The sequence below is a fragment of the Kryptolebias marmoratus genome, linkage group LG16 (genome assembly GCF_001649575.2).
Source record: "Kryptolebias marmoratus isolate JLee-2015 linkage group LG16, ASM164957v2, whole genome shotgun sequence".
In the NCBI taxonomy this organism is placed as follows: domain Eukaryota; kingdom Metazoa; phylum Chordata; class Actinopteri; order Cyprinodontiformes; family Rivulidae; genus Kryptolebias; species Kryptolebias marmoratus.
The window spans coordinates 17,661,870-17,682,893 of record NC_051445.1 but is presented as its reverse complement, the minus strand read 5'-3'; the positions used below and the strand labels follow the sequence as shown (position 1 = coordinate 17,682,893).

The window sequence follows — 21,024 nt, the reverse complement described above, 5'->3', positions numbered from 1 at the left end:
CCCCCCCCCCCCCGCCCTACCCTACGCCCCTGCACAGACACACACACACACACACGGGCACACACCTACAGACCCAGAAAGCTTCACTATCGTTATTATAACTTCCCCTCCTCAAATATATTAGCTGTCAGTTTTACAGAGAACAAGCACAACAGGTCTGGCTTGTTAAAACGTTAGCATTTGGTGTGTGTGTGTGTGTTGTTACTGAGCAAGGTCAAGCAGAACTGCGTGTCTCTGTGTGTGTTTATCACTGCAGATAAAGCAAAGCTCAGAAGTAAACATCTTCAACTTTAATAAGAAATACTAGTCTTTTTTTTCATCCTCGAAAGTAAAGTTTAATTAATTGTAAACTTTGCTCACACTCCCATGGGGACAAACTCTGACTGACACGTTGTCAGATTAGACTTCAGTAACCTTACACTTGCAAAAATCAGATTTGGCTGCAACAAGGATCATTTTGAAAAGTCTTGAAACCACTGTGCATTAAAAGTCAGCTAAGAACCATTTACTTTGGAGGCTGGAGAGCAGCTGCCAAGTCTTAAACAGCATGTCTTATTGGCAATGCTGACACACAGCTGAAAGTCTTATAGATGAAAGACTTACAGAGTGTACACGGCCTGAGGCTCAGAAAAGCATTTATACTGTGAACAAGGCTGGGAAGATTACTTTTGGAATGTAATCTATTACAGATAACAGATCACCTGTTTCAGGCTCTAATCAGTGAGGAATTTCTTTGGAGCTACTTGGTTTTGGAAGGTAAACAGAGAGTTGGTTTTCAAAGCTATTTCAACCAAAAATTACCTCCTCTATACTTGATCAGTCTTCACATGGCAAACAGTCACATATTACAGACTGATTTAGGGGCTTGGCTGAGGAAAACAGAAGCATCCCAGATGTAGTTTAATCACAGAACTTAAAAGGAACATATAAATGTTTCATCCCTCAGAATAGAATAAATACACCCTAGATATATCAGTTTATTACTGCCTGCTGGCAAAAGGCAGGCAATAATGTTTTTTGCTCTGTGTGTGTGTGTGCACATGTTCATTTGTTTGTCTGTTAGCAAAATATCTCATGAACCCATGGACAGATTTTAATAAAACTGTCAGATAATATTCACTTGATGAACATCTCCAACTGATTACCCTTTGGAGTTAACCCATTCAAGATGGCCACTGGAATTAATTGATCTTAGCAAACTAAAAAATACCTATAACTTAGTCAATTCGACAAATATTGAGCTTAAATTTGGTGTGGTCATAGCTGAGAGTCAACCTCAATGCATACTGTGAATGTTACACATTGCACAAAAGCTTTTCAGCAAATGTTGGCATTAACTGTTGGAGTCAACCATATTTTCTAGCAAAGTGAACCACTAGATGAGTTTTAATAACACTTTCAGAAAGTAATTAATAGATGTTAATTTACAACTGATCAACTTTTTGAGCTAATCCAATATAAAATAGCTTCCACAGCTAATCAACCTAACCCGACTCAAAAATGGCTACGACTCAGTCAATTTGCTAAAATTTGGTGTGGTCATAGCTGACAATTAACCCAAATACATACCTGTGAGACTTTATGTGATCTCTCAATACTGAGCAGCTCTGCTCATAACATTTTTACAACTAGAAGCACTCAGAGAGCGCAAACCTCAACCAAGGCCAAAAATAGTGCGATCCAGATCATAATCTGGATTAGAACCTTATGTTATCCGTTGTGTCCGCTGGTTTGTTTATCTGTCTGTTAGCAAAGATCAGGTAAAAACTAATGAACAGAGTTGGATGAAATTTTTGGGAAGTGTTGGGGTTGTCACCAAAAAACAATGGATTAAATTAAGTGCCTTGGTAGAGGTAACAAAAGGGTCACATGTAGAAGCAGAGACTAGTTTATAACAAAGGGGTTACCTTTGACCTTCACCTTTGATGCAATGAACCTTGAAATCAACAGGCATCATTTTTGACCCATGAAGTGTCCAGCTGTGTGATTTGACATTCCTACAGTTAGAGCACTAGGTCAACTGTAAAGTTGACCTTTGACCCCGTGGCCTTGAAAACAGTGGTTATCACCCTTGACCTAACAGGTCACCTTTGACCTTTGACCTTGACCTTTGACTGGATAACTGCCAAAATGTAATTATTTATTCCTTGTACCATGTTTTACATTTCCTGAAAATCCATTCATTTTTTTGAGTAATCTTGTACACAGACAGATAAACAGACGCTTCCAAAAACATAACCTTCTTGGCGGAGGTACAAAAGACTATGTCATCATTTTCCAACACAAGATGAGCGTACTTTAAAACTCTGGCATTAAAGGCAATGGGCAGTATGCATTATTCTAAGGAATGCTAGGCCTTTATTTAAATGCATTAAAATGCAGGTTCATGCACCCCACGTTCTGTTTTTTCATATACAAAGACAAAACAAGACTCATAAACAAATAGAAGTTGTGGTCTGATTAAATGTCACTTTAACTTGAGTTTTTATGAGTTCCTGCTTAACTGGTTACTCTGGAGACATAAAAAACCAAACTGAAACCAAGCCACCTACATACATCTATCCCACACACCTAGCAATTATGCACAACACACACTCACACACACCACTGCCGTTTCCTGCCAAGTAAAGTAGCTCCCGAGCCAAGGATCTGCTCTGCAAGGAGCTAAGGGTTCAGAGCATGTCCAATGAGCAGTTGGCTGAAAGCATTCAAAATGTACACACCAACACTGTGACACACAAATAAATCAAATCCCACAAACATATCCTCCTAAATCCAGAGGTCAAAGAGTCACAAGTTCTCCAGACTTTAAAAACTTGTTCATTTTGTTGAGAAACCGGTTTTACATCTGAGACAGATTTAATCTTAACTTCCTGTATAGTCTGTTTTCCTCACTAAGCCCAGTCTAATAATTCTGTATTTCCTCGATAATGACTTCAGTGAACCCTGAAGACTTGCTAGCAGAGTTCACTGCAGATGTCATTCCTGGACAGGTGAGCTTAAATGGTAAAACCTGTTGTCACTTTCATACATTTCTTTTTTGCTTAAGCAAATATTGCAGTTTTGTGAAGGAGGCTCTAGTGAATTTATAGCCTCAAGTTATGGGATTTCACACCTGAAGAAGCAAAGGTCTGGTACTGTAGAGCTTGTGAATGTTCCAAATGGACTATGGGAAAACAAGCCCAAACAACTCAATATCTGCATCCGTGTGCAGAATCCATAAGCTCCAGCGCCTCAAAGAATCACAGCAACTCGCTTTGCCAAACATCTTCAGTGCAGCTTGTGATTTAAAATGTAGATAAATGAATCAATCCCTTCAAAGCTGCTTTTGAACTACCTGTAAACAATAATACAGTGTCCAGACGAAAACCAGCACAAGCTGCTGGAGCTTTGAAACACTGGTAAACGTCATGAAAACCACACTTGGTTTGCCCAAAAGTACATTTAGGACCCTAAAGGATAAAAAAAAACTTGCAAAGCAGAGAGAGCTTTCAAAAAGAAAAAAGAAAAATCTAAGTACAACTGTATGATGTCCTGTAAGTAAAGTTAGCTATTTAGAAAGTCTGATAAAAAAAATAAAATAAAATCTTGGTGCAGACTATTAGAAATGTAGATCTAGACTGACAAACTTTTAAAATTGTCTGAAATCTGTTACTATTTTATACTGTCCTTCTTTTATTAATGATTTACTAGTAATTTTCTGATTGCCTGGAAAATATGTTACCTTGCATTTATGAAAACCAAAATTACAAACCAGTTCTTTGGCAACAAAGCTTGACGACATGTTTGTCATAAAATGACATAGCGACAGTTTCTGAGAAATGTGCAGGTTATGTAAAACCCTCATTCTAATCTAGTTTCTGTTCTCAGCCAGGTATTATGTAGCTTTTCTAAACCTAAACCCGTAGTTTTGGAGTTTAGATGTAAACAATAAAACATAAAAAAAGAAAACATAAAGGTATTAGTTCTTAAAGTGATCACTTTTAGCAGAACGATCCTTTCAAGTCATTCCTTTTCCCCCACATCCTCACCGACCCTTCATTGACCCCTAGTTGACAGTCACAAGTTTGTCATATGAAAACTATCTTGCCAAAAGTATTCGCTCGTCTCTCTTCACACATAAATGAGTAACATCCCATTCCTAATACATAGGGTTTAAGCTTCAACTCTTCTAGGAAGGCTTTCCACAAGGTGTAGGAATGTTAATGAGAATTTTTGACCATTATTCCAGAAGCTCATTTGTGAAGTCAGATACTGATGTTGGGTGAGAAGGTGTGGCTCACAGTCTCTGCCTGCCCACTAATCTGTCTAAAGAAAAATCCTTAAAGTGCACTGAAGAGGAGAAATTTTATTTTGTTTTTGCATTGTAGTTTCTTTACCTCGAAAAATATTTTTAGTTTGATTTGCTCATAGGTTTTTGCACTTAGTTTATTCAGGAAAAATGTAAGCAAATTTGTTTTGTTTTTCTATTGTTTCTGTTTATCATGTTAATATTCTATTAAAGTTTTTTGTGGACACCTATAAACTTTGCCCAAATTCTGTCCAAGTTTTAACAAAATAATTTTTTAAAAAAAGCAACAAAAACAACTAAAGGTCAGAAGTTTGATTATATATCAAACTTAAATAAAAAAAATTATCCGTACTGGTATCTGGTGATACTGACCCTGTATTTACTTGGTATTGGATCGATACCAAAGTTTGCAGTATCGCACACCTCCAGTTGGAACAGGAAAGGACCATCCCCAAACTGTTCCCACAAAGTATGGAGCACGAAATTGTCCAAAATGACTTGGTTTGCTGAAGGATTAAAAGTTCTATAGCTATTGACTCTGCAGAACATTGGTGACCTCTGTGCACTATGAGCCTCAGGATCTTTTGAGCCCGCTCTGTGATTTTAAGGAGGCCTACCACTTTGTGGATGAGTTGCTGTCATTCCCAATTGCTTCCACTTTGTTAAAATACCACTAACAGTGACTGTGGAACATTTAACAGTGAGGAAATTTCACGACTGGACTTATTGCACAGGTGGCATCCTATCACAGTACCACGCTGGAACTCACTGAGCTCCTGAGAGCGACCCATTCTTTCACTAATGTCTGCAGAAGCAGTCTGTATGTCTAGGTGCTTGATTTTATACACCTGTGGTCATGGAAGTGATTGGAACATCTGAATTCAATGATTTGGATGGCTGAGTGAATACATTTGGCAATATAGTGTAAGTTGTGTATGTCTTTACTAAGGAAAAAAATACAAAGCCATATAAGAAATGTAGAAATTATACTTGGTGACAGGATTGGACTTAAAATCAGAATATTATTGAGTCAACAAAGGAAACTACTAGTAGAAAAAAGGAGAGGAAAAACATTTTAATCCATAACCTTATTAAACTATCACTTTAGGTAACCAGTAGCTCACAAAGTGTTAAAAACCAATTGAAAACTGTTAAAAAGTGTGCAGTGAAACAGAGGAAGGACACAGTAGTGGGAGTATAGGGGGTCACCTTTCCTTAGCTTCATCTTCATTACTTTGCAGACAGAGTTAGATAAAGAGAAATGGGAAGAGAGAGCATGACCCAGTGGTCAGGGTTGGCACCGAGCAGCCAACCGTGTCAAATGACTGACCTTCTTTAGACCTCTCAAATCAACCTGGCCATTTTTTTTGTCCTGTTGCCAGCCAACTCACCACCTTTTTCAAGCTCCCGCTGGCTCACGTCTTCCCTCTCTCATTTTTTTTCCTCTACTTTTCTCCTTTATCTCCTTCCTCAGCCTCCTTCGCCATCCACATAACTATCCTCACACCCTCTCCCACTCTGAAGCTACTCGAGTTTAACCTTCGCAATGTCAGGCTCTTCCTTTTTCATTTAGTTTACGCCGTAACCCTCCAAGCCATCTGACTTTTTGTAAGCCATAACAGCTAATGGTGACATTTTTTACAATTATATTTTCCTTTTTGTGATGATTACACAATCTCTTGAATGTCTTCTTAGAGGCAATTTTGTATTTAATTTGTAACGTTTATTTTCACATTCAGTTGCCACATAAATGAAGAAACTGCTGGCGGTCCCGAGCTCACTCTGCTGCTAACTGAGAAGGGCAATTTAAAGGAATAGTTCAGATTTTTTTAAAGCAACATTCTGCAACATTATCAGCTGTCAATATCTTCCCAACAGTAGAAATTGCTCAGAGCTTTATCTGTTTAGAATATCAGATTAAAGTCTTCTTAAAGGAGTCAAGCTAATATTTGTTACAAAGCAGATTTCAGCTATCTTAGACAACTCTGAGCCCAAAAATGTCATAGTAGTTTTGGCTATTTTCTAAACTTTGTAGTGTACAGTGTAATGCAGTGAATAACCAAAGACTTTACAGTGGTTCAAGCAAACAGCTTATTTGTTGTTGTTGTTTTTTGTTTGTTTGTTTTAACATCGCCTCACTTTCCCACCCACCATAGTTATTTTCCCTGGTCAGCAGCACGTTTCACACAAATCAATTTCTGTTAACAGACTGCACATGACTTGGTCTTCTTCAACCATAGACATCTGTATAAATAACCATCCAGCCATTATTTATACCCACTTAATCTTGTCCAGGGTTGTGGGGAGCTGGTGCCTGTCTTTAGTAGTCGAGAGGTGGGATACACCTTGGACACTTGGCCAGTTCATTACACGGTCAACAAGAGATGGTTTGGAGACTACTTAGAATGTTGGACATTTCAAAACACTGTAAACAGATTTGTTTGGGGATTAAACAGTATTTAAACAAATTGAACAAGGCACTACATGAATATAATACTGTCCGAAGGGGCTACAAATTGATAGTGGGTGGCATTGTGCCCCCTCCCTACATTGTGGCTCCTTTTACTGAACCCCAAGTTCCCCCTGATTTGCAAATGTTAATAACCTTCTACCTTCAAAGTGTACAGGTCAAAGTGTTTTTTAAAAAAAGATGGCAAAAATCTGTTTCATTCTTGACTTGGCCATTCAAAATCAAAAATGTTCAGCTCATTGTGAAAATGGGGTCTGTGATTTTTGTTTGTTTGTTTAAATTATTTTGCTAAGTTTAGCTAGTGTTCTGCTACTTGTAGCTTTAACAACTCAGTTTCAACTTCAGCAAGTCTTTCAGCACTTTCAGGTTTTTTTAGAGAAACTTAACTCTGCAGAGGTAAAAGTAAGTACTTTTACACTGTTTATGACATTTTTGTACTGTGTTACACTGAGTCTTTGGGTTTTATTTGTGTGTGTGTGTGTGTGTGTGTGCTGGTGTTATTTGTCCTCGCAGTTAATAATTCAGAGTAAACAGTGCAGCTGCTATTTACTTCTCATGTGGAATGAATGGAACAAGTGTTTCAGGGCGTGATGTCTTGGTAAGAGATGTTCACAGTGAGACCAGTCCCTCTAACAGTCCTGAGATACTTCTCACTATGTCTGGCCAAAACAAAGCCTCCTTCTGTAATCCCAATTATCTCTGCTTTACAGATACTTTTGTCTCATCGCAAATGGGCCTCACAGAGACACACAATCATCATAAAGATCAGCATGACCGGGGTGGATAAACCCTTAGAAAATGCACATTTCACACACACTCACTGGTGCTGGATTTGATCTTTTTACTGTTGTTCAATTGCAGTGAAAAAGTGCAACACTTTAAAAAAAAAGGAAGGCGGGCTCCTTTTGCTAATAAAATGAAAAGACTTGCATTGCAGCAATCTGTCAAAGGTTCAGCCGAAGGTCAGACTGCTGGGATTAATGTGATTTAAACTGTGTTTTATCTCAGATTACACAGTTTAGGGAAAAGGATGTCAAGAAAGGTATTGAGGGGGAAATAAGATCATTTTTAAGTAAAATTTCTATTTATGAAACTCATCATGCACCTTATCTCCAGGTAATTAGGTAGCTGTAATAAACAGACCATGACACCTGAGGAAAATAATTGGTTCTAGCCTTTTTCTAATACAGATTGAAGTTCAGTGAAAAACAGAGGCAGATAAGAAGCGGAAGGGGGGTGGAGAGATAGCAGGTGGATGGAAGGTCAGGAGACCAATATCAAACAGATTCCTCGCTGAGCAGCTCTCTCTCCCTCTTTCCATCCCACGTTTCTCACCCTTCACAGCTCTCGCTCTCTCCTCCCATTATCCCGTTACTTTCTGCCGCGCCGTGTCCTTCTCACAGGATCCGTCTCCCTTTCCACACTCCTCCCGTTTCGAAACGCACACGAGCCACAGACTCGGCTCAATCACCAGCTGAGAATGACCACAGGCACTGAAGGATAAAAGGGAAGAAATGTAAGACGAAGGACAGAGAGCAGTAATGACACAGAGACAGAGAAGTGGGGGTGAGTTAAAAAAAAAAAAAAAAAAAAGGAGACAGACAAAGAGAGGTTCTCCTACGTCCAATGGAAGCTGGGGTTAAAAAGTCGAAGGTATCATAAAGTGTCAGAGGCAGACTACAGAGGCCATCCGTTCAGCCGTCTTACTGTCTTCATGTTTTACACAAGGGTGCAGTGTCAGACAGAAATATGCTTCATCCCTACATGGTGAGAATGTTTCTATCATATGCACCGAACAGTAAGTCTGTAAATATTCAATACCGCCTGCCAGCAAAAGCAAAAGGCGGGTACTAATGCTTTTTTGCTTGTGTCTGTGTGCATGTGTTTATTGGTGTGTTCTGTTAGCAAAATATCTCATGAATTACTGAAGGGATTTTAATGAAATTCTCAGAAAGTATTCACTGCATGTACGTCTACAACTCATTAACTTCTGGAGTCAACATAATTCAAAACGGCCACCTTAGTTGATCATAATCACTAAAGACAAAAATACCTATAATTCAGTCAGTTTTAGAAAGCTGGGGCTAAAGTGTGATGTGGTAGTAGCTGAGAGTCATCCCCAACACATATATTGGGTGCAAACTGATTGAAGGAGACCTTTCTTTAGATCATTGGCAATAACTTCTGAAGTTAACCCAATATGTCTGTTAGCAAAATATTTTGTGAACAACTGGACAGATTTTTTTTAAACCTTCAGGAAGTATTCAATGGTGATATATCTATTGTCCTGTGGAAATAAATGATTCTACGATGGCTGCCACAGCCTACTGACCTTAGCAAACACAAAAATGGCTGCAACTCAGTCGGTTTTACAGATATTGAGCAAAAGTTAGTTGTGGGAGTATCTGATAATCATAAACAATACATACTATGAGCACCATGCGCTGAGTAAGATCCTTACTAAATACTTTGGTATTAACTGTTAGAGTTAATCCTGTTAGGTAGCAAAAGACAGATACTGACCTAAAATTTGATGTGAGAGTAGCTGAGTCATTCACAACACAACAGATTTCACAACATTAAATGTTGCATAAAGTGCTCTGTTATCATTTTTCAACTAAAGATGATCTTAGTTTAAAACTCCTAAAAGGCATTAAAGGCAGCAGGTAATGTGCATTCCTTCAAGGAATGCAAGACCTATACTTTTTGAACAAGGAGGCCTTCTAATCTAATTGCATGCTGGGATACATTCCCTTTATTTAATTGAGCAGGACAGGGCCGGTGAACATTAAGAACAATACCAACAGCTACCAAAAGAATACGTGACATTAAAAAAAAAGCTTGTTTACTGCTGTTTTGGCTGACTGTTGGTTTAAAACGTTTAAACGCACAGAGAGCCACATTGGTCAGGATTTGAGAATGAACCTGCCCGACGCACAGGCGTTGCTTAGCAACCGCCATTTATTTACCTGCCGCTCAAGGACATTTCCAATAGAAGAATGGGGTGGAGTGCTTGGCGCTGTCCCCCCACAGCAAGAAGGTCACAGGTTCACCTCCTGGCCTTTTTGTGTGGAGTTTACTGGTTCTCACTGTGCATGAGTGAGTTTTCTTTGGATACTCGTGTTTTCTCCCACAGACCAAAAACATGCATGCGTGAGAGAGAGCATGAATGGTTGTTTGTCTTGTTTGTCTCTATGTGGCCCTGAGATGATTTTGTGACCTGCCCAGGGTGTCTCCCGACTGTCGCACAATGACTGCTGGAGATAGACACCAGCTCCCCTGTGAAACGGAAAGGAAGAAGCAGGTAACAGAAAAAAGATGGATGGATGGAATAACATTTAGTCCTTTTCAGTAAAAGGAACATGCCTCACACAGTTCGGCTCTTTGTAATTACCTCAACATGTTTGCTGAATTTTATCAAAGACAGCAGAAAAGTCAGGCAGCGCTTAACATTTGAGCAACCGGGCGCTATTGTTCTCACACAGTTAGCCTCAGGAACAATCAACAACAGAATCATTTTAATTCACTCTACAATAGGAAAAAAATGTTGTTTGTGTTCAAATATGAACTCTAAGAACACTTCCAGCGTGGCAGCACAATTCAAAATAAGTGAAAACTGTAATACATTACCACAGGGAAAATAATAGAGGGAGCTGTATTTTATTTTACCTATTGCCTCTCTCCATACAACATCTGACAAAGCTGAACTGCCATAAAAAAATTAAAAAAAAAAGAATCCAGAGGGAAATAAAAGATGAGTGTGCCAAGCACCATGAAATAGAATAAATTTCTCTCTGCGCTGTTACTTGTGGAAAATAAGTCAGGGAGGGAAGTGGGATATTTAGGAGTTATAAACAACTTGCACAGAGATCACAGAGATTATGCAGACAAAACCAGTACAGCAAAAAGGGGGGGGGGTAAAAAAAAATCACAGAGCACAGCTAGGAAAAAAAGAAGTAGATAAGGAGAAAGCAACAAAGCGAGGGGGGTGGGGGGCAACAAGATGCATTTTGGAAACAGACAAGCAGGAAGACAAAATGAGCCAGGATGACAGGAGAACAATGACACCGATGGCATGAAGTGCAAAAAGAATCAAGGGAGGAAGAACAAAACTGAACCGAGAAGGAGCGCTGCTTGTTTGTGATTGTTTTCCTCATTTGGCTTTTCCAGCTGTTTCACTCTCCGAACTTTACCGCACTGTTGGGATATCTGCCGCCAGAGGAGAAAAAAAAATACTGTTTTTTAGGGAAGCCGTTTTATCTTGATTATTATTTATCATTAAGTAAGTTTAGCAAGTGGCACGGAGAAAAGGGTATTCGCTCAAAATGTTTGTGGAGCCACTCAAGACTAATGTGATCTCTGCTTGTTTTGCCTTTAAGAGAAAATTTTGCCATTTTTGAGGTGATGTTCTGTCAGATAGTTATCAATAGTTTATGCTCTATGACTGATATCAGTACCATATCATTGCTAACTATTGATAACTATTTGACAGAACGTCACTTCAAAAATCACTGAGCAATCCCTTTAAGTTATCGGTTCTTTGGTTAAACACGAACTTTAACAGCAAAACTTGCCTACTATAACTGACCTCAGCACGTTTTTGAACTCATCTAAAGTATAAACGTACCACCAGCAGCACTTGGTTAAGCCTGTTTATCTGGATCAGAGTCTTTCACCCCTGGGACTAACAGATTATCATCTGAATCAGCATCTACTATCACACGCTCACAAAACATGGGTGGAGCAGAAACAAAAGACTTAACATCAAGAATTACACCGATGGCTGGCTTAGATCGTTAACTAGATAACCTGATGATGATGATGATGATGATGATAATAATTTATTTCAGACAAACCTTTCACCGATAGTGTAATATAAACACATAGTACATTGTAACTTTCTTGAAGACACTTCACATCGGTGATTATGAGTCTGAAAAGGAGTATGAAGAAGTATAACTTATATAATCATACCCCTTTTCCAGCTGGAATTTGTCATATTATTCTAAATTTCCAATGTCCTTGCTGACAAAATAAAATATTATTATAGTAATATTTCCTCAGCCAAATGAAAGTACTACATATACACACAGACACATTTGTACACCTAGATATATACATATTCACATATACATACACCAATACACATTTACATACATACACCCATATATACATCTGTACCGACCTGCATACACTTAGTGAAATCATACATAGAGTTTTACTTCTCAGCCAGAATTATCCCAGTTGTTCTTCCTTATACCTTTGAATGATAGCTATTTTGAGACCTTTCTTGAAATATCTCATGCTTGGACTTTGCTTCAGCTCTTTAGAGAGTTTATTCCAGATCTTCACACCAACACCAGAAATGCACATTAATTTCATTGATGTTCGAGCCTTCAAAGTTCTAAAGTTTAGGTTTTCTCTATAGTCATATCCCCCCACTCTATCAGAAAATAATTTTTGAATATTTTCTGGCAAATTTTTTTTCCTGACTTTAAACATAATCTGTGCAGTTTGAAACTCTACCAAATCAGTGAGTTTCAGTAGATAAGAATCTATGAATAGATTGTGGGTATGACAATAAAAATCAGCCTTATGAATTAAACGAACGGCTCTTTTCTGTAATGTGCATAATGGTTTGAGTGACGTTCTGTAAGTGTTGCCCCAAATTTCCACACAGTAACTTAGATATGGTAGGATAAGTGAGCAGTACATAATATGTAGGGCAAAGGAGTTTAAATATTGTCTAGCCTTAGAAAGTACTGCAATAATTCTTACAATTTTAGATTGGACATATTTAATGTGGGGTTTCCAGCAGATCCTGTTTTGAATCAGTACTCCAAAAAACCTTATTTCAGTCACTCTCTCTACTGTCATATTATCAATTTTTATTTGTAAATCACTCTTCTCTTTACATTTACCGAACAGCATAAACTTTGTTTTTTCTAAATTTAACGACAATTTATTAATATTGAACCACTCTTTCAGTTTACATAACTCACAATTCATTTCAAGGAACAACTTCCGTAAATCTTCACCCGTAGCAAAGATGTTTGTATCGTCAGCGAATAGGACAAAGTTAAGTGTCTGGGAGACATTACATATATCATTTATATACAAAATAAACAATTTTGGCCCCAATACTGAGCCCTGGGGAACACCGCAAACAATGTCCAAGCATGTTGATTGGAAGGCACCCAACTGCACAAATTGTTGCCTATTGCTGAGATAACTTTTCATCCAATGTAATACTACTCCTCTTAGACCATAACGCTCAAGTTTTCTGAGGAGTATATCATGATCAATTGTATCAAATGCTTTTTTTAAATCAATAAATACCCCAACAGCATGTTTCTTTTTATCTAATGCACTGGTCACTTCTTCTATTAAATGCAGAACTGCCATCGCTGTGGATCTTTGTGGCCGAAATCCATACTGACTTTCAGTCAATAGATGATGTTTGCTAATAAATCTTTCTAATCTAACAACAAATATTTTTTCCATGATTTTGGAAAATTGTGGAAGCAATGAAACAGGCCTGTAATTTGTGAAATCATGTCTATTTCCAGACTTATGCAGTGGGATGACTTTCGCAATTTTCATTTTTTGTGGAAATATTCCTGTTTGAATTGACAGGTTACAGATATATGTTAATGGTTTAATAATTTCCACAATCACCTTCTTAATTATTATCATGTCGATGCCGTCATAGTCAGTTGACCTTTTATTTTCACATTTATTTACTATATCTAAGATCTCATTTTCCTCCACTGCTATGAGAAACATGGAATCTGGATTTCTAACTATTACATCATTTAGTATTTCATGTCCTGTAGGTTGCGGGATTTCCTCGGCCAATTTAGGGCCCACACTTACAAAGTATTTATTAAAATTATGAACTATCTCTTCCATGTTATTTAAATATTTATCTCCATTGTTTATAAAGTGTTGTGGATAGCTAACCTGTTTGGAGTTTTTTCTAATAACACTGTTTAAAATATTCCAGATACCTTTAATATTTTTTTTATTTTTATCCAACTGTTTACTATAATAATCTTGCTTTGCTATTCTTAGAACAGCAGTCAATTTGTTCTTATATTTCTTGTATTTATTTTCTGCCCCAGTTGATCTATGCCTTAAGAAGTCTCTATACAACTTATTCTTTTTCTTACAGGCATTTTGCAATCCCTTTGTAATCCATGGATTTTCAGAGTATTTATTTGCAGAGATGAACTCTACAATCGGACAATTTTTCTCATATAATGATTTGAAAGTATTCAGAAAATCTTCATATGCTTTATCCGTATCATTTTCTTTTAATACTGACTCCCAGTTTTGTTTAGATAATTCATCTTTAAATGCATTTATCGATTTATCCGTCCTTAATCTTATAACAAGTCGGTTTTTTTGAGTCTTGACTTTCATGTGGCAGATATCACAAACAACAAAAACAGGTAAATGATCACTAATGTCATGAACTAACAATCCACTTATTGTATTGTCTATTAAATTTGTAAATATGTTATCTATCAAAGTAGCTCTATTGGCTGTGATTCTACTGGGTCTCGTAATTTGAGGGAAAAGGCTTAGACTACATGTAGTATTAATAAACTCTTCAGTCAATTTGTGATTGTTAACATTCAGCAGATCAATATTAAAATCCCCACAAATAAAGTAGTTATTTGAAGTTATAGCTGTATATGTTTTCTCAAACCATTCAGTGAAGATGTTCATGTTAGAACCAGGAGCCCTATATATACAGCTAACAATGACATTTTTATTTTTTTCCATATATATTTCAACAGTTAAACATTCAAAATGATCTTTAACCACATTAGTCATGTTTTCAATTAGTTTATATCTAAAGCTGCTGTCCACATATACAGCTACTCCTCCACCAATCTTTCCTTCTCTATTAATATAAGTAAATTCATAACCATCTAATTCAAAGTCAGCTCCCTTGTTAGAAGTAAGCCAGGTTTCAGAGATAGTGATAACACTAAAAGGTTGTTTAAATTGACTTAAACAGTCCTTGATGTGTTTAAAATTTGCATACTAACCTGCTAACATCGCTGAATGAAACGCGAAACCGTGTGTAACAGCAGCTGCAGTTTTATCCAGTTCTGTTGCAGGGAAGGATATGGATGTACATATTTAGGACAAATGGTCACACGCTGTTGCAAAATGCTGAGTGCGCATGAAGATGAAGATAAAAAATATTACTGAGTGAGAAGCGCTGAGTGGAGCTTTGTGTTTCTTTGAACACTTCTAGGAGCTTCTTGGAGCTCAGTTTTGATTGTCATAAACACTGGACAAACATATATATAGATAGATAGATAGATAGATAGATAGATAGATAGATAGATAGATAGATAGATAGATAGATAGATAGATAGATAGATAGATAGATAGATAGATAGATAGATAGATAGATAGATAGATAGATAGATAGATAGATAGATAGATAGATAGATAGATAGATAGATAGAGTCATAAAGTAATGCTGTTTTTCTATGTAAACAGAACTTTGACAACATCTAACAAGAGATTAAACTAATGTAAACTGACATCAAGAGAGCAGAGTTGCCGTTTATACTGGTGCATTCCACTTGTGGCACTCACTGCAGTATTGTTTTTACATAACAGGTATAGCTTCTGAAAAAATACAGAAAAGCAGCAGAAGTAACAGAAGAAGAAGAGCCATGAAGCAGAGTTAGCCATGGCATTCCTCTGAGTTTTGTGCTTGAACCATTACTCTTTTTTCTATGCATGCTTTCATTAGGTAAAGTTATTAAACAGCATGCGATAAATTTCCATTGTTATGTTGATGATACTCAATTATATTTATTTTTCCATGAGACCTGATGAATCTATTTTTATGTCTTAAAGACATAAAAACCAGGATGACTCTTAATTTTCTGCTTCTAAAGTCAGACAAGACAGGGATTCTAGTTTTAGGACCCGAGTATCTTAGGAACCAACTTTGCAGCCTTTCACTTCCGCTGGATGGTAATAATTTGGCCTCCAGTTCTAATTTAAAGATCCTTGGAGTTATTTTTTTATCAGGATATGTTTTCTAAACTTCATATTAAAAATGGTACTAGGACCGTTTTCTTTCACCATCACCTTTCATCTTTCATCATATCACTAAAATTAGAAACATCCTGTCTCAAAACACCCTCAGACTGCAGGTATATTTGTGGTTCATATAGTTTATAAACGCAGAATGGGAGGCAGAGCTTTTTTTAGAGGTTTCTATCTATAACAGGTAATTTGTTCATAACCTTTCCACAAAACCCTATTTTTAAAAACCTGAACTACCACATTAATTACTAAACACACAAATGCCAATCAGTTTCACTTCTATTTAAAGTGTTTTAGAAACAAAAACACAACCCAACATATAACTCTCTTTTTTCTTCATTAGGAAAAGGAATAAAACTCTGTCCTTGTCACCTACGAAAAGCGGTCCTCTTCAAAAAAAAAGAAAAAAAAAGAGCAATATTCCAAAATGAAGAGAGGTGGGGGAGACTTTCTCCCTGGTGAGATCTGCAGACTGTTATTTTCACCGAGATTTGTTCTGTTGTATTTCTCCAATAGGCTGTTGAGTGCTGTAGCAGGGGGATAGTCACGCTAGAGCTGCTTTGTATGAATAACATTTCATGTGCAATAATCTGTAGCTTTCTTGTCACAAAATTACACGCAAACACACACACACACACAGATGAGGAATGGCCTCCACCATATTCTGTGTTTGTAGAGAGAGTGACAAAATGACGGTAAAAGTTTGCTCTTTTCTTCATTTTAAAATTTAAATATTTATAGCTTTTTTTACATAAATGAGAGTTCTGTTCTCATAAAATAGGTTTAAAGTCTACCTCCACTCAAAAATATTTTAGGGTCATAACTTACTTGGAGATAAACCTTTATCGCTATAAATGGCACATTAAATTTTTAAATAGTTGCTTTTATGAAACAGATCTCAGTTTTGACCACAATGACAAGCTACCGGCTAGTCTGAATGTCACCAAGACCAAAAAGAATGCTGCAATTTTCAAACAAATCCAATCCCAAAAGTATCATAATGATTCATGCAAATGCTGTTTATTATCACCCGTCACTGAAGGCTAAAGGCAATGCTGTTTGTCTGTTAGCAAAATATCTCAGGAACCACTGGGTGGATTTTAATGCAACTCCTAAGAAAACAATCATTGACTGTACATCTTAAACTCAATAACATTTTAAGCTGATCCAATTCAAAGTTGGTTCCTCAGCATAGTAGACCTAAGTTGATACAGAAATGCAGTAACTCAGTCAGTTTTACAGATTTTGAGATAAATTTGGTTTGGTAGAAGCTGGGAGTCATTCGCAACATATTCTGTGAGTCCTATCACATTATTAGGTCTACAAAGTTGGTCCAACATTTCTCAGCTTGATTTTAGGTTAAAACTCTTGTATGAAAGAAACATGCTATTCATTCCTCCAAGGAATCATTTAATTTCTAAAACTTTGCATTACATGACATGGGTATTCTGTCTGAAATATTTAAATATTCCTCCCAGAAGTCCTCCAAACTGCACTTTAAGTGCTGTAACCAACTGCTGCTGCTGCTATTTGCCTTTGCTAAACACCAAAGACTTTAGAGTAAAAAAAAAAAAAGAAATGTAAAATTGATAGGGATGCAAAGGTTTATAAAACAGCATTTGCATAAGGTTTTGTAATTTGAGTTGTTTTAAATTGACAGCAGTCCACTCGGGATGGTTTAAATTCCAAACTGATGCAGGTCAAAGAGCTGTCTACAACAGGTAAGATATTGATTGTTTATAACGTTTTGACAGAAGCCGGCTTCGAACCATCCCAATGCTTGCCGTATATTTAAAAGACTGAGTGATGTTGGAGGCAAAGAGTTAAACTTTTTGAAGCAAAAATAGAAAGTACGTCAAGATTTTCTAACCAGCTTTACTTATGTTTCTTGGGGGAAATACATCACACACAAAAAACTATTCTTGAAAAGATTATTTTTTATAAATCCACTAACATGCCTGGAGGCAGTCTTTAAGTGACAGTTTCTTCAAATGTAATAAACCAAAGTTTTGTTTGTTTTTTTACTTCTTCTTCTTCTTTACTTCTACACCCTTCAGTCCCTTGGTTTTTGTCATTGTCAGCACCGTGAAATGACTAGGTATGCAGACATTTTTTTTTATTTTTCTGTCAAAAAAACATCAAAGTCATGAATTTTGTCTTTGAATGCCGTGTAATAAAAGTATGTTTCTCAACTTTATAATACTGATAGAGTGCATGTGATCTAGTGACCTCGAAAGTAAGAAATGATTTTTAAATACGAGAACAGGAAGTTTTTTGTCTTTTAACACTTTTCTTCACTTATTCGGCTTTAAGTACTTTAAAACCAAATGGTCAGAAAGCATTAACATTTGAAAGGGACCTGAAGGAGATGTGTCATTGTCAAGTTGTTCATTTTAATGTGGCATTTAGGATCTTTTTTTTTCCCCCAATCAGTTAAAAAGATTTCAGGTCATATAAAAGGTGTAAAAGCAGCGTTTGCTATACAAAACACTAAAATGCCTGCAAATGGAAGTAAATTACCATTTTCTCCATTTGACTAAAACTTCCCATGCTCACCTCCCATGAGTTTGAATGAAAAGTGAGGTTTCTCACCTCATGTATTTGCACATATATTGCACCTGTCAATAGTAGAAAGAAAAAAAATAGTCGGTGTCACTTTCTTTTCTCTGGGACTTAAAAGGACGGAGGCTCTGTTTCTGCAAATTATAAATGTAATATCTATACAGATGAATTCAAATGTGTGTATGTGATGCTTTGTTTTTGTTACAAACACTTCCAAATCCCAGTCTGTCTGTGTGTTACAGTTCAACTCTTCGCTGTGTTAATTTGTGTGTCTGCGTGTGAACACCAGTGATTTTACCCAACTCCAATTAACACTCATAACTGGAAAAAGGTAATTACAAAGCAAAGTGGGAGGCTGGAAGTCATGCTGAGACACATTATGGAGACGCCCGTATACAAGCAAACAAGCGCTCACACCTGACTCGAACTTTAAACGATGCACAAGGATGTGGGCAACCATTTACAGTAGGGAGAAATTAAATTTAGACTCCCCGTGATAAATCTGTGTCATTTAAAGCAGTAGTTCAGACCTTTTAAAGTGAGGTCCTACAGAAGTGATTAATTAATATCTTACCTTAACACTTAAAAACACTTTACATTACCATTAGTTTCAAATTATGCTGTTATTTTTAATAATTTCTATACTGATATATAAGCGCAAATAGCAGCAGCAGTTAGCTGTGGCATGTCCAGTGCAAGCCGAGCTGCTTTCAGCAGGAATATGATAATATTTCTGAAGGAATAACCATTAAATTTAGTTCACTTTATGGACTCGGATTAATCTGAGTCACTCACTAAAGTGATCTGGCTTACTTGAGTCGTTCACACTGCCACACGACCTCCGCCACCAGGAAAAAAAAAAAAAAACCTGTTGTGGTGAATGCTTATGAACCCCATTTGCATTATTCATAGATAATTATTATACAATTTCACAAACCGATGAGCAAACAAACAACTTACAAATGATGAAACAAAACAAAACAAAAAACGTAAAGTGTGCAAAGCAAATGCAAGTTAACCAAAATGTTAACTAACAACAAACAGAACCAAAAAAATGTGAAATGTGCATTTTGCAAAAAGTTACATAAGCTGAATATATAAGAATAGAATTCAAATATAAATAACAAGATGTGCAACACAAAAACGAAGTGTGCAAATTAAAATGTAAACTATGAATGAAACCCTAACCTTAACCCTAACTGAGACCTCAGATTCGTGAGTCCCGATTCAGTGTGAGGATTCGAATCTATACCAACCAGGAGCATGTTTTGAGGATGACTCTCAGTTGCTACCACACCAAATCTTAGGTCAATATCTGTAAAAGTGACTAAATTTTGCAGATTTTTCAATTTGTTAAGGTTGACTCACTGTGGTGGCCAACTTGAATCGAATTGATTTCAAAACATAATCGGTTGTAGGTGTGTATCCTGCTATTTCTTTACGAGAGCTTCATCATAATCTGTCCAGTGGTTCATGAGATATTTTGCTAACAGACAGGGCAAACAAACAGACACAGGCAATAACAGTACATGATCATCCGCCATTCACAGTGATGAACATTAAATGAGTACTGTAGGGTAATCAGAGATTAAAACCCATTAGATCTTTTGGTTTGAAAGGAAAGATGGAATTTGAAATGTCCCAAATGTAAGGGGTCAATATGACAGCCGGGACAAGCTCCAGTCCACCCCCCTGATTTTTGTTTTAGAGACCAGAAAAGTTGAAGGAAAGCAGAAAAAGACTATAATCCACTAGAGGAACATTTTGAAATACAGACGAGTGATTTTAACTTTTTTAACGAGGACCTGACACGCACATCCTGAATCCTCAGAGTCAGGGGTATGCCAAAACCACAAAATGTCTCACTCTGTTTCAGACAAACACACAGGTACGTAATGATACCATCACTACCTCGAAAGTGATTCCAAACTTGATTAACAGGTTGCTCAGCTGAAAGGACAGGCCAGGTTATACAGATGTGCTTAAGACGCTCTCGCAGGACCAGTTTTTTACCTTCTTATTATAGACCGAAAATCCTGGTCAACTGGCGTCATAAAACTGTTACGTGGATGTTTCTGTAGGTGTGAACAGAAAAATGTTACAACATCAAGTTACAAGAGGCGGACGGCATGAAGTCGGAGTTCCTGAACAAGTCCAGACTTGTCTGAAGTGATGCGTTTGCATAGCAGTCTGTGGATCCAAACTCAGTTCAAAATTGACTAAAAACCAATAGTTTTACGCCACCAAACAGCTTCACATTGACCTTTTTAAGCAGAAATGTTTTAATTTTTGTGCTTCTTGCTGCTGCCTGTAATCAGGGTGCTCATAACTGATCAGGTGGTGCTGTAAAGGTGTCCCTAATGTTTCCCGAGTGCCACATGAAGGCTTTCTCCCCGTCACATGTGGGGCTATTTACACGGAGCAGGTGGTACGGCAGTGAAAACTGAAGAGTCCCCACTGTCAAACCTGTAAGGACACACGCATGCACACTGTCTCATTATCAGCACACTCGGTTAATTTATGGTCTCCAACCAAACATTAGAAAATGATACACCTGACACTCAACCACATATCACTGGAGGAAAAAAAAAAATGAAACGAGCAAAGACTGACTAAC

General features: G+C 37.1%; 1 protein-coding gene across 27 annotated transcripts in view; it reads right to left on the bottom strand.

The window, feature by feature from the left end:
• Positions 1-21,024, bottom strand: part of LOC108232288 (piggyBac transposable element-derived protein 4) — a 128,820-nt gene that overhangs the window by 80,829 nt on the left and 26,967 nt on the right. Inside the window, exon 3 of one of the 27 annotated variants that reach the window (XM_037980128.1) lies at positions 8,097-8,254. The exons of the other annotated variants lie outside the window; for them this stretch is intronic. The gene's annotated coding sequence lies outside the window, so the exon portion shown is untranslated. The remainder of the gene's footprint in view (positions 1-8,096; positions 8,255-21,024) is intronic. 27 annotated transcript variants of the gene reach the window in all.